A 16,196-nucleotide genomic window follows, 5' to 3' on the forward strand; every position below is an offset into this window, starting at 1 on the left:
TACCATTTCAACAAAAAGAATAAAATACCTAGGAATAAACCCACCTAAGGAGACAAAAGACCTGTATGCAGAAAATTATAAGACACTGATGAAAGAAATTAAAGATGATACAAATAGATGGAGAGATATACCAAGTTCTTGGATTGGAAGAATCAACATTGTGAAAATTACTATACTACCCAAAGCAATCTACAGATTCAATGCAATCCCTATCAAACTACCAATGGCATTTTTCACAGAACTAGAACAAAAAATTTCACAATTTGTATGGAAACGCAAAAGACTCCGAATAGCCAAAGCAATCTTGAGAAAGAAAAATGGAGCTAGAAGAATCAGGCTCTCAGACTACAGACTAAACTACAAAGCTACAGTAATCAAGACAGTATGGTACTGGCACAAAAACAGAAATATAGATCAATGGACAGGATAGAAAGCCCAGAGAAAAACCCACGCACATATGGTCAACTTATCTTTGATAAAGGAGGCAAGAATATACAATGGAGAAAAGACAGCCTCTTCAATAAGTGATGCCGGGAAAACTGCACAGCTACATGTAAAAGAATGAAATTAGAACACTCCCTAACACCATACACAAAAATAAACTCAAAATGGATTAAAGACCTAAATGTAAGGCCAGACGCTATCAAACTCTTAGAGCAAAAGAAACATAGGCAGAACGCTATGACATAAATCACAGCAAGATCCTTTTTGACCCACCTCCTAGAGAAATGGAAATAAAAACAAAAATAAATAAATGGGACCTAATGAAACTTAAAAGCTTTTGCACAGCAAATGAAACTATAAACAAGACGAAAAGACAACCCTCAGAATGGGAGAAGATATTTGCAAATGAAGCAACTGACAAAGGATTCATCTCCAAAATTTACAAGCAGCTCATGCAGCTCAATATCAGAAAAACAAACAACCCAATCCAAAAATGGGCAGAAGACCTAAATAGACATTTCTCCAAAGAAGATATATAAATTGCCAACAAACACAAGAAAGAATGCTCAACATCATTAATCATTAGAGAAATGCAAATCAAAACTATAATGAGATATCATCTCATCCCAGTCAGAATGGACATCATCAAAAAATCTACAAACAATAAATGCTGGAGAGGGTGTGGAGAAAAGGGAACCCTCTTGCACTGTTGGTGGGAATGTAAATTGATACAGTCACTATGGAGAACACTATGGAGGTTCCTTAAAAAACTAAAAATAGAACTACCATACAACCCAGCAATGCCACTACTGGGCATATACCCTGAGAAAACCATAATTCAAAAAGAGTCATGTACCCCAATGTTCATTGCAGCTCTATTTACAATAGCCAGGACACGGAAGCAACCTAAGTGTCCATTGACAGATGAATGGATAAAGAAGATGTGGCACATATATACAATGGAATATTACTCAGCCATAAAAAGAAATGAAATTAAGTTATTTTTAGTAAGGTGGATGGACCTAGAGTCTGTCATACAGAGTGAGGTAAGTCAGGAAGAGAAAAAGAAATGCCGTATACTAACACATATATGGAATCTAAAAAAAAAAGTCGTTCTGGTGAGCCTAGGGGCAGGACAGGAATAAAGTTGCAGATGTAGAGAATGGACTTGAGGACACGGGGAGGGGGAAGGGGAAGCTGGGACGAAGTGAGAGTAGCATTGACATATATACACTACCAAACGTAAAATAGATAGCTAGTGGGAAGCAGCCGCATAGCACAGGGAGATCAGCCTTGTGCTTTGTGTCCACCTAGAGGGGCGGGATAGGGCGAGTGGGACGGAGACCCAATAGGGAGGAGATATGGGGATATATGTATATGTATAGTTGATTCACTTTGTTACACAGCAGAAACTAACACACCATTGTAAAGCAATTATACTCCAATAAAGATGTTAAATTAATAAAAATTAAAAAAAAGAATGTGTATATGTGTATAACTGAGTCACCCTGCTGTACAGCAGACATTGGCACAACATTGTAAATCAACTCTATTTCAATTTTAAAAGTTTACAAAAAGAAACTGAAGTCTTGGGTCAAATCTTGAGATAAATATTTGGAAGTCATAACGTTACCACATGAAAAGTGATAAATTTTCCACAAAGAATATCAGGATCTCTTGTTATAATGACAATAACAGTAACATTTAATACGTTTTTAGCATTAAATATTTAATACGTTTTTAGCACTGTACTAAGTGCTCTTATGCATTATTTTGTTTATTTTGAAAAAATAACCTTATTGTGTAGGTAGACTGGAAACCATTATTAGCCTCACTTTACATATGCAAAAAACCAGGCATAGAGAGGCTAAGGACTGTACCCACCATCACCCAGGTGGTAAATAATGCACCTGGGAGCCACACTCGTCCCTGTCTCGTTGCAGTAGAACAGACCCCTGTTGGTCATACCCTGCACTGCCAGCATCGGTTCCTACTCTGGGGAAATGAGTAAAATGTTTGAGACAGTCTGTATATCCTACAGTTCTCTGACACACTGTCAGCTTCCTTTCTGACTGCTTGTCTGACTCTGCCTCATGGCGACAAATACATTTCAGGGTATCTAGTCACCCCTTCTCTGGGAACTGACTTCCTCTGTAATCCACAGGCATGGTCTCTGGCTGCCAAGTTTCTCCCATGTGCCTGTTCCTTGGCAATCAGTGACTAGATCTGGTTTGGACACTAGACCCAAACTAGGCCAGTCATTTCTGGCCACTCTATCCCAGGAATTAGAATAGACAGTGAGTTAGGCATCAGGAGATCAGAACTGCAAAATATAAAGCTTGAAGACCAGAGAAGCAGAGAAAGCGAGCTTTCAGAAAGAAATTACTGAAGCAGATGCACAAGGAGAAGCGAAGATGGAAATCCTGATAGACTTCAGCTTCCTGTTCCAGTCCCTACCTGAGACCTGGGGTTGAGTTTCATGAGATACATTGTATCCTTATACTGAAGTCCTTTTTCTTGCTTTTTGCTAGGTACAGGCAACCAAGGAGTCCCATAATACACTCACTCTCTTGACCTGAGTTAGGGTTTCAATAACTCATTTTAACAACATTATTATATCGTTGCAATAAAAAGGTGGTGGGGATTCAAGGATGAATTCTGGAGACTAAGTCTGCTTTCACAAATCTCACAGTTGAGTAAGAAATATAAGCTCAAGACTATAATATCATCACTGGTGTTAAGAGCCATGATAGAGACATGCAGAGGGTGCTGTGGAACGCAGAGGGCGTCATGAATGGATAGGTCTCTCCTGCTCTTGACTGACTCTGAACTTGGGCTCTACTTTCCACCAGCTCTCTGGCCCCTGTGCTTTTTGGCTTGGATCTTCCACTCTGATGTGGAACACTAGTGCCGATATTCTTGCTGGTTCCAGATTTCCATCCCCAAACTGGCTGAACAGCTAAAATATCTTGAAAACTTTGGTTGGGGGGGGGGGGGCGGGCTGCCGGTGGTGGTGGTACAACTTCCAGCACCTCCACACAAAGTACTACAATTCTGTAGGTCTGGGGTGGACCTAGAATGTGTAATTTTTAATGTCCCATCAGATAATTCTGATGCACAATCAGATTTGGAGACCACTAGGCCACTTGATTTTATTCTGAATTTCATTCTTAACCTCTGTCTCAGTTCATGCACAGTCCTTAATTCTAGATGTACATAACAGACCAAACCTGATGGAGTAAGAGAAAAGCACGTCATCAGATGTGTATGAGCTTTGGGAAACACCACAATTAAGGGTAAGAGATAACAGTTACAGAAAGAGAAGCAGAAAAGTGATATTCAAAAAAGCTCAAGAATTTCAAGAAAGAAGGATTATAAATTCCACAGAAAAATGATTATTAAATGAATGCTTATTTGTACCAGGAACTGCTGTTAAGTGATTTACACACAGATATGTCATTTTTCACAATTCCACATAGAACACAGTGTGAATTGTACCCCCTTGAGCTGTGCAATACAATAGCACTGGTATATTTATTATATCATTTAATGCTATCAATAATTCTGTGATGTATGCCATTGTTATCCTTCAATTTTATAGATGAGGAAGTTGAGTCACAGAGGATAAGCTAATTTGTCCTAGCTCACTCAGCTAATAAGGGGTGGAGATGGCATTCAAAGGCAGATGGTCTGATCCCAAAGCCTGTGTTGAGCTACCTGGCAGTGAATTTCTCAATAGTGATCTTAGAGAAATTCCATAGATGAGTGGGGAGAGGAGATATATTGAAAGAGGTTAAAAACTTATATTGATCCTGTAATTATTTGCTTTTTACATAAAAATGGGAAAAACTGGTTTAAAAGTGTCTAGTCTGGCTTCTAATTTTGGTGTGATTTGCACCTCACAAAGTGAAAAAGTGGATTGTAGTATAAATGAAATGCTATTGTCAAATCTGAAAAGCTGACACTTTTTTACTGTAAATTCTGGCTGCCTTATATTTCAGTTGCAAATACACTAAGACCACAGTCAAATGATAAGATTTAGCTGATTTCATATAGTAATGGCAGCTGGAAAGTGATGACTTCAGCCTGCCCCATGTGCTGACAGAATTTGTATTGTCATGCAAATTTTTTATTTCCTGAAATCAATACAGGGCATCGCTTTTTCTGAGGCTCTCATGTGCTCTAATTGCATCTCTGGAATAAATAGACTGAGGGGCCAGCTAAGTAAAAAGAGCTACAATGCTTCACTATCACATAGCTTAGCTAATTAAATGCAATTCATACTTCTCAATTAAAGAAAAAGAAATTAAGATTAGGTAATCATTTTAAAAGCTTCTTCAGTTCTTATGACTCTTTGATCACCGAAATTATTGTGACAATACAATCACTAAAAAATATTCATTACAGACAGTTGCACATTTGTTATTGTAGCTAACAGTTTATACTGCATGCATACAATGCAATTTTTTCTTACTAGAAATAATTCATGAATATTACGAAAAACAGTCCAGGTAATTAATTCAGTTCATGGGTGCTGATTGCACATGACTCTGTTGAATGAAAATGTCAAGATAAAGCAGCCAGTCATGCTTAGAAAGACTCTTTTCTTTCTTAAATGCAATCTGTTTAAATGACAATATAACTACCATTGATCAGTTATTAAAAGCAAAATTCTGAGACATTTAATTTTATTCATTCAGGTAGTCTCCTTCAGAGGATCTAATGTGACTTAGTGAAGGGAGAACTAAGGTGGGGTAAATAAGTATCCTGGAACTTAGAACTATTATGAGCAAGCACATCAGGTAACTTTCCAACAAGCATGGGAAAATAGTGTCATACAAAATTGTCTTGCTTTAATATTCAACAACAGTCAGTGGAGAATTGTGAATAATTAAATACTTGTTTTACTTTATTTTTCAAACATGTTTAAGATGCTGTGTCCATAAATAAGGGCCTGTCATTTGTTACAAGGAAAGGGTTCTCTTTCCTCTAAGTCTCAACAAAGGATAAGGAGCCATGTTCTTTGCCATTTCTTACAGGATGATGTTTCGACTTCTCAGCCCAGCACATCTGGCCTTTCTCCACCTGGCCCATCTCACCAGCCTCATCTCCTACCACCCTTCACTTTAACTTGATCTTTTAGCCAATCTGTACTGCTATGGTTCCCCTCCAAAAATCAGGTATTTTGCATACTGCCCTTTGAATAATATGACTTTCCCTTCTTTGTTCCCTTGGCAATGGTTAAAGGAAGCCTACAGTTCCCCTTACAAACTTCCCACTCATTGTCAAGGAGAACAAGGACTAAAGACATTCTACTGGCCATTGTGCCAGTAAGTGGAGCCCACTTTGGAGACCAATGTTGAGAACTTTCATATAACCCCACCCCATGGTAACTAATTCCATTCATCTCTGAGACATACATACTTCTATTATTTGCATTGTTGCACTTGATACACTGTACCAACAAGGTGTTTGTTTATATGCAGTGGTAGACTGATGCCCACGTCCTAATGCCAAAATTTGTGAATGTTACCTTACATGGCAAGAGGGACTTTGCAGATTTAATTAAGTTGAGAACCATGAGGTGTGGAGATTATCCTGGATAATCTAGGTGAGCCCAATATAATCATAAGAGTCCTTAAGTGAGGAAAAGGGAGACAGAAGAGTCAAAGAAGGAGGTGCAACAATGGAAACAAGGTCAGAGTGACTCAAGATGAGAAAAACCTGACTGGACATTGCTGGCTTTGATGACAGAAGCGGGTGATGAGCCAAAGAATGTGGCAAATTCTAGAAGCTGGAAATGTAAGAAGACTGCTTCTCCCATTGAGTCTCTAGAAAAAACGCAGCCCTGCCCACACCTTGATTCTAGCCCACTGAGACCTATTTTGGACTTCTGACCTCCAGAATTATAAGATACATTTGTGTGATTTTTAAGCCACCTCATTAGTGGTAATTCATTACAGCAGCAGAGGAAGCTAATACACACGACTATCCTCCTATTGGATTGATAGTTCCTACAGGGCAGAAACTAGACCTTGGTTATTGCTCTATTGCTATTACCTACTTTGGTGACTGGTATCAATATATACATAACAGGCACTCAATAAATGTTTATAGAGTAAGTTTAAAAAGAATGTCAATGTAATTTTGAACTCTCATTTCTTTAATTTAGGTTATAAAAATACAAATAGGAGAGCAATCTTGACAATCATCAGGTAATTATTTTAGATAGATTTCAACTTGGATTAAAAGCAAGTTAATAGACTCCTTAAAATGCACTTATGGAAAAAAAATTACTCTCCCTATCACTAACACTAATTTACCATACAATTTGTAATGTCAAGATCAGTAGGAGTTAACAAAGGAAGTAAGGGAGACAGTATCTCATACCGGTGCATAAAAATTGGTATCTGGGCTTCCCTGGTGGCGCAGTGGTTAAGAATACGCCTGCCAATGCAGGGGACAAGGGTTCAACCCCTGATCCGGGAAGTTCCCACAGGCCGCGGAGCAACGAAGCCCCTGCACACAACTACTGAGCCTGCGCTCTAGAGCCCGCGAGCCACAACTACGGAAGCCCGTGTGCCTAGAGCCCGTGCTCTGCAACAAGAGAAACCACCGCAATAAGCAGCCCACGCACCGCAACGAAGAGTAGCCCCCGCTCTCCGCAACTAGAGAAAGCATGCACGCAGCAAGGAAGACCCAGCGCAGCCAAAAATAAATAAAATTAATTAATTAATTTAAAAAATCATATTAAAAACCTATTAATGAGATTTTTTTTTAAAATTGGTATCAAATTACCTAGTATCAAATGTCATCTCTGCTACCTACAAGCTGTATGATCTTGAGAGAATTGCTTTTTTCTCTCTAAACTTCCATTTTGTCATTTATAGAATGATAGTAGCAAAAAATAAAAAATGAAAAAAGAAGGAAACAATTTCTGCCTTCGGGGTGACCATCTAACTGGAAAATAGTAAAGGATATGTAAATCACCTTTATAACCAAAGTTGATCTGTGCAGAATCGATGCAACTCAACATTGGCTATAAGTGACACCAACAATTCTAAATGGTTTCAATGACTAAGATGGGTGTGACATTTATGGAATCACTTTTTGGAGGAGAGGAATTTTGAGCCTGCTTAAAGGACAGAATTTTGTGGCACATGGGAAAGCTGGACAAAAGCACATACTGAGCCATAGCGAAGAGCTATGTCTGGGGGAGGAGAGCAGTTAGGGGAATGATGTATATCATCGGGAGTTGGAGGAGGATGTACAAAGCCCCTCAAGTCTCCTGAGAAAGTAACCCAACCGTCATGTGTTTTTGTTTCTGCTTGATGCAGAGGAAATAGAAAAGTTAAGGCAGACGCACCAACATGAAGATTGCTATCATATTTCAGACATAAGATGGTAGATGCCTGACTGAGGCTGTAGCAGTGAGAGACGATGAGGCAATTCCAGAAGCACTGCAGAGGAATGCATTTGGTGGGGGTGAAAGAAAGGGCATGGTACCATGCTTCATCACCTAGTGATGGCAATGCCTCATGCAGAAAATGATGTGCATTCCAGAAACTCATCTTGAGTAGAAACATGACCCCACACTGGACATGGCAAGATTAATGGAAATGGAAATGAGACTCCTTCAGCATTGATTCAAACCAAACAATACCATGGTATCATGACCTTATAATGGTGGTTTTTCTCCCAGTCTGAGTAACCTCCTAAACATATGGATGATAAATCACCCTATGTTACACCAGAATGTCAAATCTCCTACTTTAAGAAAGGTTTTTCTACTCACAGCGTTGGTTTCTAAATAGTTTGCATCATCATTTGAAACAGTGTGCCCTATATGAACACAAATTGTTAACATTTAGTTAGAATGCCAACCTTAGAAGTAATACCTAAAAGAAGCAACCTCATTTCCACTGAGCAGGTAAAAGAAAACATACATAAAGCACTCAGGCTGCGTCTTAATAGACTGATTTTATAGGCAGTGCTGAAAGATGCACGTTTGGGGGCATTGGAAATGCACTTCTGCAAAAATGATTTTTCTTGACTACTGTGACAAAGCAGTGAATTTGTGCTATAGAACAGCCATGAATTATTGGATAATCACACATCTTCTCAGAATAAATAAAATTCTGAATCAATATTGATTTAAAAAGAGTCTGGAAGCAAACAAGAACATGAATTGAGTTTGAAGGTTATTCAGCTTGGGTTTTCTAATATTTCTTTCTAGCCATATTTGTATTTTATTGCTCAACATGTGGCACTCAAAAAAAAAAAAAAAGACCCATGACATACTCTAATTATACTAAAGCAACTCCTTATTTTCTTCCAGTTTCATAGGTTATACATTTCATTATCATGCCAGTCCCTCCCTATTCCTCTACCTCCTAAAAATTATAAGAACAATTTCACAACCAGAGATAGGAAATGAAGAGCATATTTACTCACCCTAAAAATAAAAATAAGTGACTTCATCTTGCCTTTCCATCTACAGAGTTCAGGCAGTAGCACAGTAAATGAATAAAGGTTAGGGAAAATGATAGTTTTCATCATTATATAAATACAAACATTAACTTTTGTAAAAAAAAAAAAAGGAGAAAATTATCTTTAAAGTTATAGTTGGGGAACTGCGGAAGGAGCACGCAAAACGTCATTTCCGGAGAACTGGAGCCACGCCTTGTGGGCTGCAACATGGAGGCAACCAGTGGAAATGATGAGGTTTCCGGGGACTGACGTCTGTGGCGCACGCTGTTTCTCTCCAAGCCGAGTCTTACGGCAACGATCCTGATATTGAGATGGCTTGGGCCATGAGAGCAATGCAGCATGCTGAAGTCTACTACAAAAAGTGGAGACCATTCTGTTTGAAGTTTGATGGGATTGTAAAAGACTTCAACTATGGTACTTTGCTGTGACTGAACTGTTCTCAGGGGTACACTGAGGAAAACACCATCTTTGCACCCAGGATACAATTTTTTGCCATTGAAATTGCTCGGAACCGGGAAGGTTATAACAAAGCAGTTTACACTAGTGTTCAGGACAAAGAAGAAGAGAAAGGAGCCAACAATGGAGGAGATGAAGGAGCCAACAGTGGAGGAAAAGAAGATAAAGGAGCCAACAGAGAAGGAGAAAAGGAGAAAACCAACAAAGGAGGAGAAAAAGAGAAAGAAGCCTACAAAGAAATCAAGAAAAGTGGTGAAACAGCTATGTAAGGTAGACAGGGAACAGCACTCTAGAAGCTGTGATTCAACTGAGCCTACAAGTACCATGATGCTACTTGCACAGGCCCCTGTGGTCAAATGTATCTCCTTGTTCACTGGAAGGACATGCAGAAGGACATCTTTCTGGCCTAATCATCAGGAGCTGCAATGGTTGTTCTCTTGTGTGAACTGGCTTGAACACTATCAGTGGGGTCTTAGTTGATGGTTTCTTGCTTCTCACCACCAGTCAAGTCAGAAATTTTGTAAATAAATTTCTTTCGGTTCTTATGACAAAAAAAAAAAGTTATAGTTGAGTACAAGACTTCCTGTTGAACTTAAGAATAAACACTAAAGAAAAATAGCAAGAAGTGGTCAACTTATCACAATTGCATAAAGCAGTTTGGTAGCTGGTGATAATATCTCTCCTACTTCCTCATATCGTCCACAGGTTATTGATGAGACCAAAATTAAACTGCTTATCAACTCTGACTTTTGCCACAACTCAAGAAGATGGAAGATCATAATCACTAGAAAAACATCCCTATTCGTGGGCCTGAAACGTTGGAAAGAAAACGTGTTTTAGCACATAATTTCTACCCACAAGGCATCACAATCCAACTAATAAAAACTGCAGGTGGAGTACACTATTAGAATCTGTATCATGTGGATGCCTCTACTTATAGGATAATTGAGGGAAAATTGTGGTAAACTATGGTCTTTCACCAATCAGTCAAACTAGTCACTTATAATGACCATCAGGGGAATAGCAGACAGCAGGGGTACACAACCTACTTCATGACCCATTCTAAACTGTCACCTCTATTCAGAGAGAGAACAAAAGAGAGAGATTGATATTCTTTCTTCTTTCTCAGGGTAGTGGGTGGGGGTGTGTTACAGAACAAGACAATCACTTGAAATGGATGCCTGGGGGCTTATCTCACTCCTTCCTGGAGTCCTGTCTCCTTGAATCAAGTCAAAGATAAACTAGACTGGGTTTTATACTTGTAAATTCTATGGAGCGTATGTGAGACAGAAATGCTCATGAAATTTTTTTGCTCACAAAATGGATTTTTCACAAAAAGACTGAACATATTGTGAGCTCAATGTCAAAAGACAAGTTTGGGGGTTTATTTCTTAGACATTCTGGGCAGATTTAGAGGAGGGAGTGAAAAACTAGGGAAGGGAAATCTAGCATTCAGGACAAGGATTTGCCTAAATAATCTGCCGTGCTAGAAATACAAAATGCAAAATTACCCAGCAGATTTGAAAATGAATCAAATTGAATCTGGAAGTGAAAAATACACTAAATGAAATGTAAAACTTAGTGAATAAGTTTGACATCAGGTTAGACACAGCTGAAGAGGCAACTGGCAAACTAGAAAGTAAGTAAAAATAAATTATTCAGAATGCAGCACAGAGAAACTAAGAATGAAAAATATTAAAGAATAGTTGATACACTAAGTACAGAGTGAGAAGTTTTAATATATGTCAAATCAGATTTCCAGAAAAAGAGAATAGAGATGATGGAGAGGGGCAATGAAAGAAAATAATTGCTAACATAGAATTCGATATCTAGTATCCCTATATCTAGAGAAAACATGTTCCCCAATAAAAGGTGAAATAGAGAGACTTTTAGGAAAAAAAAAAAGCAAGAAAGTTTGCCATCAGCAGCATCTCACTAAAATATATTATGTATTTCTGAGAGAAGTAACAGTGAGACAGATGGAAGGTCTTTGATTAAAGAAGAAATGTAGTGTGAAGACCTATGAAGGGAGGAAGAGAACAATCAGTGGCTATAGAAAGCAATGATAATAAAGTCTGTGGGGTTAAATAAAACAAGAGAAAATTACAACAATAATAGAATGTAATCCAAGAGTTGAAGTACTGTAAGCTTCTTGTATAAATAGCAGGTAAAATATTAATGAATTTTAAACTTTAATGAGTATGCATGCTATAATTTTTAAAAAGCAGAATCAGTATATATTACTTTGAAAATAATATAGGAAGAAAACGGAATAAGAAAAATTAGCCAATCCAAAATCAGATAAGAAAGAGAAGAAAAATCATTATAGATCAGACAGGGCGGGCTTCCCTGGTGGCGCAGTGGTTAAGAATCCACCTGCCAATGCAGGGGACACGGGTTCGAGCCCTGGTCTGGGAAGATCCCACATGCCGCGGAGCAACTGAGCCCACGTGCCACAGCTACTGAAGCCCGTGCACCTAGAGCCCGTGCTCTACAACAAGAGAAGCCACCACAGTGAGAAGCCCCTGCTCGCTGCAACTAGAGAAAGCCCACGTGCAGCAATGAAGACCTAACACAGCCAAAAAAAAAACTAGTAAATAAATAAATTTATTAAAAAAAAAAAAAAGGACAGGGCAATGAGAAAGCACAATACAGGTTTCCCCCACTATCCAAAATTCTATGAAACCTTTCATAAGCCAAAACGGGGTAAAGCAAAGAAGCAATTACCTTAGGACACATCTTGCTAACAGATGCACAAAATAAATTGAGATGAAGCACAGATGCTTACAGATATACTCTAAAGCTATGGCAGCTTGATGCTGAGACTGAGTGTATAGTTCCTGGGGAAGGAGCTTGGCAGTGCTACTCTTGCCCCCTGGAACGTGTGCTGCCTCTACACTGGCTGTGCTGCAAAACAAATGCTGAATGCTATTTTCACTTTTCACTGTTTTTGTAAAAGCGAAAATCCTCTTCCAATTTCTTTCAGTTAATGAAACAGGTACTAATCTTTTAGTACCTGTTTTAGGTCTTTCATAAAAGCAAAGTGACGTGAAGGGAACTTTTGAAAAGAAGGGGATACGTACGTATATAAAGTGATGTATATTGTTATGGACTGAATGTTTGTGTCCTCCCAAAACTCATATGTTGAAGTCCCAACACCGAATATGATGGTATTTGGAGGAAGGGTCTTTGGGAGATAATTAGGTTTAGATGAGGTCATGAGGGTGGACCCCCACAATGGGATTAGTGTCCTTATAAGAAGAGGAAGGGAGACCAGAGCCAGCTCTCTCTGCCATGTGAGGACATAGTGAGAAGGCAGCCATCTTCAAGCCAGAAAGAGGGCTCTCACCAGGAACCAAATCAGCCCGCACCTTGATCTTGGACTTCCCAGCCACCAGAATTGTGAGAAATAAATATCTGTTGTTTAAGCCACCCAGTCTATGGTATTTTGTTGTAGCAGACTAAGACATATATAAACTCAAATATAATGACAATTACATTAAATATAAATGGACTAGATGTGCCTGTGAGAAATAAAAATTGTCATACTGGATTAAAAAAATCCAACTATATGCCATATGTATATCCAAAAAATAAGGATAGAAAAAAGTTGAGGCAAAAGGATGGAAAAAGATATGGCATGTAAATAATAACCAAAAGAAAGGAGTTGTATGTAATCTCTGAAAACAGAGATTATAGTAAAAAGCATTACTAGCAATAAAAAGGGTCACTTCATAATGATAAAAGGTCCAATTAACCAGGAAGATGTAACACAGGCAATTAATAAAATTTTAAGTGTACATGTATAGAACTGCAAGGAAAAACAGACAAATCCACAATCATAGTAGAAGATTTTGACATACTTTCTCAGTATTTCAAATACTATGATAAAACAGACCCAAAAAACCCTTTTCTGTGTACGTTCTTTTCAGTAAATATGATAGGACAATGGATATCCACAAAGAAAAAAAATAATAATAAACTTGAACCCCCTACCTCACATCAGACACAAAAATCGATTCCAGAAAAACTTAAAGTGAAAGATAAAATCATAAAGCCTCAGACAGAGGATTTATTAAGCAATAGCACAAAAAGTACTAGTCATAAACGAAATAAATGATAAATTTAACTGCAACAAAAATAAGAAATTCTGTTTATCAAAAGACTCACTAAAAAGAGGGATAAGACATTCACAGAGGATACTAATCACACCTATAACATTGAATTACTAATACCCAGAGTATATAATGAACTCCTACTGTTAAAGAGAAAAAGACCAGCCAAAAGCTTAATGGAAAAGTGAGCAAAGGACTTGGGTAGGAACTTCAGAGGAGGAAATCCAAATGGTCAATAAATAATAAAGTAATATTCCATCTTGTTAATAATTAAGCAGATATAAGTGAAAACCACAAAAAAGAAATAACTATATAACCCCAAAACACTTGCAAAAAGTAAAAAGCTTGATAAGATGATGTTGACAAAGATGTGGAGTAATGGGATCTCATACACTGTCAGTGAGAATGAACATCGGTAGAGCCACTTTTGGAAAAGTTTGGCATGATCTGACCCTATGACCGAGCAATTTTACTCCTAAGTATAATATCCCAAACTACTGCCTGTATGTATAAAGATACATGTACAATAATATTCATGGCAGCAACATCTGTAATAGCCAAAAATTTAAGACAACTCAATGTCCATCCAAAGTAGAGAAGATAAATAAATTATGGTAGTCATATATGAAATACTAAGCAGTTACCTCCTTGCTAGAGGTGATCATTGCCCTTAGTTTTATGATAATCATTTCCTTGTTTTTCTTGTAGTTTATCATCTCTTATGTATTCCTAAATAATATAATTTAGTTTTGGTTATTTTTGGCTTTACGTAAATGGAATGGGAGGGGGGTTGTCTTTTCCCCTTATCATTATGTTTACGAAATCCATACAGCTGTACATATGCTCTTTCTCAGGCACACACATAAACACACCCAAACTCACAAACATGGAAAATAAAATTCTACTTTTTCCAAAGAAAAAGTCCCACAGAGGATACCCATATTACTTCAGAGACTCTGGTAGTTCAAATCCAAAGACTCAAATAGTCCATTTAGTGAATCTACCAAGAAACCAGCTATGACCTTGATTACAGCTGCAAAATCTGTGTTATCTCAGCAAGTCACTTCTCTGACTCAAAATATAGTAATATTTTGACTACATTAGTCATCATACAGTTACTTTTTATTCACTCTCTAACACAGACTGATGCCAGTTAGGCTTTTCATAATGCTACACATGCAACTATTGGCCAGAACGCATCATAAAATTGACTTAAGAAGTGCCCTGCTTTCACATTTTTTTAAATTGATTTTAACTGGTTGCTTTACAATGCTGTGTTAGCCTCCAGTGCACAACAAAATGAATCAGCCATACACATACAGATATCCCCTCCCTTTTGAACTTCCTTCCCATTTAGGTTATCACAGTGCATTAGGCAGAGTTCCCTGTGCTATACAATATGTTCCCATCAGTTGGCTATTTTATACATAGTATCAATAATGTATATGTGTCAATCCCAGGGGGAAAGGGGTAGGGCGGGAGGAATTGGGAGACTGGGATTGCTTTCACATTTTAAAAGCCTGACTGCCCGCCAGATTTCAATGCCAGATTTCAAACCTGCTTTCCGCAGAGGAGACAATGAAGATGAAGTCACAGCCAGAAGGAATGTGTACACTTCTCAAGTGCTTCCTAGTCACTTGGGTTATTTCAGTGATGATCCTGCCAATAGCCGTTTCCTACCGCTGCGGCAGCCAAGGATGGGTGCCACCTCTAGCCTCACGTTCATAAAGAAGAAATAATATAGGGCAAGATTTGCTACACTTTTCTAAGGATGATTCTTCCTTCACATTTTATTCACCCCAAAGGCCTGTAAATTAACATATGACCTTTCCTCCCACTACTATTTTTTTTAAATAAGTGAAATATTTTAGATGGGTTTTAGAGCAGTTTCTACCTCTAAAGAACACATACAGATTCTACCTGTAGAATCACTGCAGCTGTCTGTTACTTTAGCCATAAATTCCCCTGATCATCCCAGGGCCACAGGAAAAAGCTCTTAGAGGATGCAGATAGCATCCTTTAGAGCAGCTTTATGCAGAGGTCTACACAGCTGTGCACAGGTGGGTACTTTAGGCATTTTGAAGATAACTCAGGTTACAGCCCCATCCCAATCATTCCCAAGGCTTCCTGATTAATGGGATGATACCTGATTTAAGGTAGCTAGAAGAGCTTTCAAAATCCAATGATCAGCCAGTGGTCCAGCCAACTCGAGCTCTTAACTAAAACCTCCTAGGTCTTCTCTTTCTTCTAGGAACTCTTTAGAATTTCTAAGACATTTATTTTTGACTCAGGTCTATTAGGTTACCCTATGTACTCAAGTAAAACGTTGTTTGGGACATCTTTTCTATGCCAAGATGACACCAATCCAAGGAGAGTTTGCTACCGTCCTCCACGAGTAGATGACTGAGAAACATTTCCCCATTACCTCTGAAATCTATACCTACTTCTTTTTTTATTGAAGTATAGTTGATTTACAATGTTGTGTTAGTTTCAGGTGTACAGCAAAGTGATTCAGTTTTATCTATATATATACATATATATATACACACTCACACACACACACATATATACATATATATACATATATATTCTTTTTCAGAGTCTTTTCCATTATAGGTTATTACAAGTATATCTACTTCCTAATGTCCACTTTTCCCCACTCTGTTATCAGTTAGAGTCAGAAGTGAGACG

General features: G+C 38.1%; 1 protein-coding gene and 1 pseudogene across 1 annotated transcript in view; one reads left to right on the top strand and one right to left on the bottom strand.

Moving 5' to 3' along the window:
* SLC44A5 (solute carrier family 44 member 5) overlaps positions 1 to 16,196 on the bottom strand; it is a 352,752-nt gene that overhangs the window by 159,228 nt on the left and 177,328 nt on the right. The window lies entirely within an intron of this gene.
* LOC132350309 (protein PBDC1-like) lies at positions 9,142 to 9,659 on the top strand (annotated as a pseudogene).

The sequence above is a fragment of the Balaenoptera ricei genome, chromosome 1 (genome assembly GCF_028023285.1).
Source record: "Balaenoptera ricei isolate mBalRic1 chromosome 1, mBalRic1.hap2, whole genome shotgun sequence".
Lineage (NCBI taxonomy): Eukaryota > Metazoa > Chordata > Mammalia > Artiodactyla > Balaenopteridae > Balaenoptera > Balaenoptera ricei.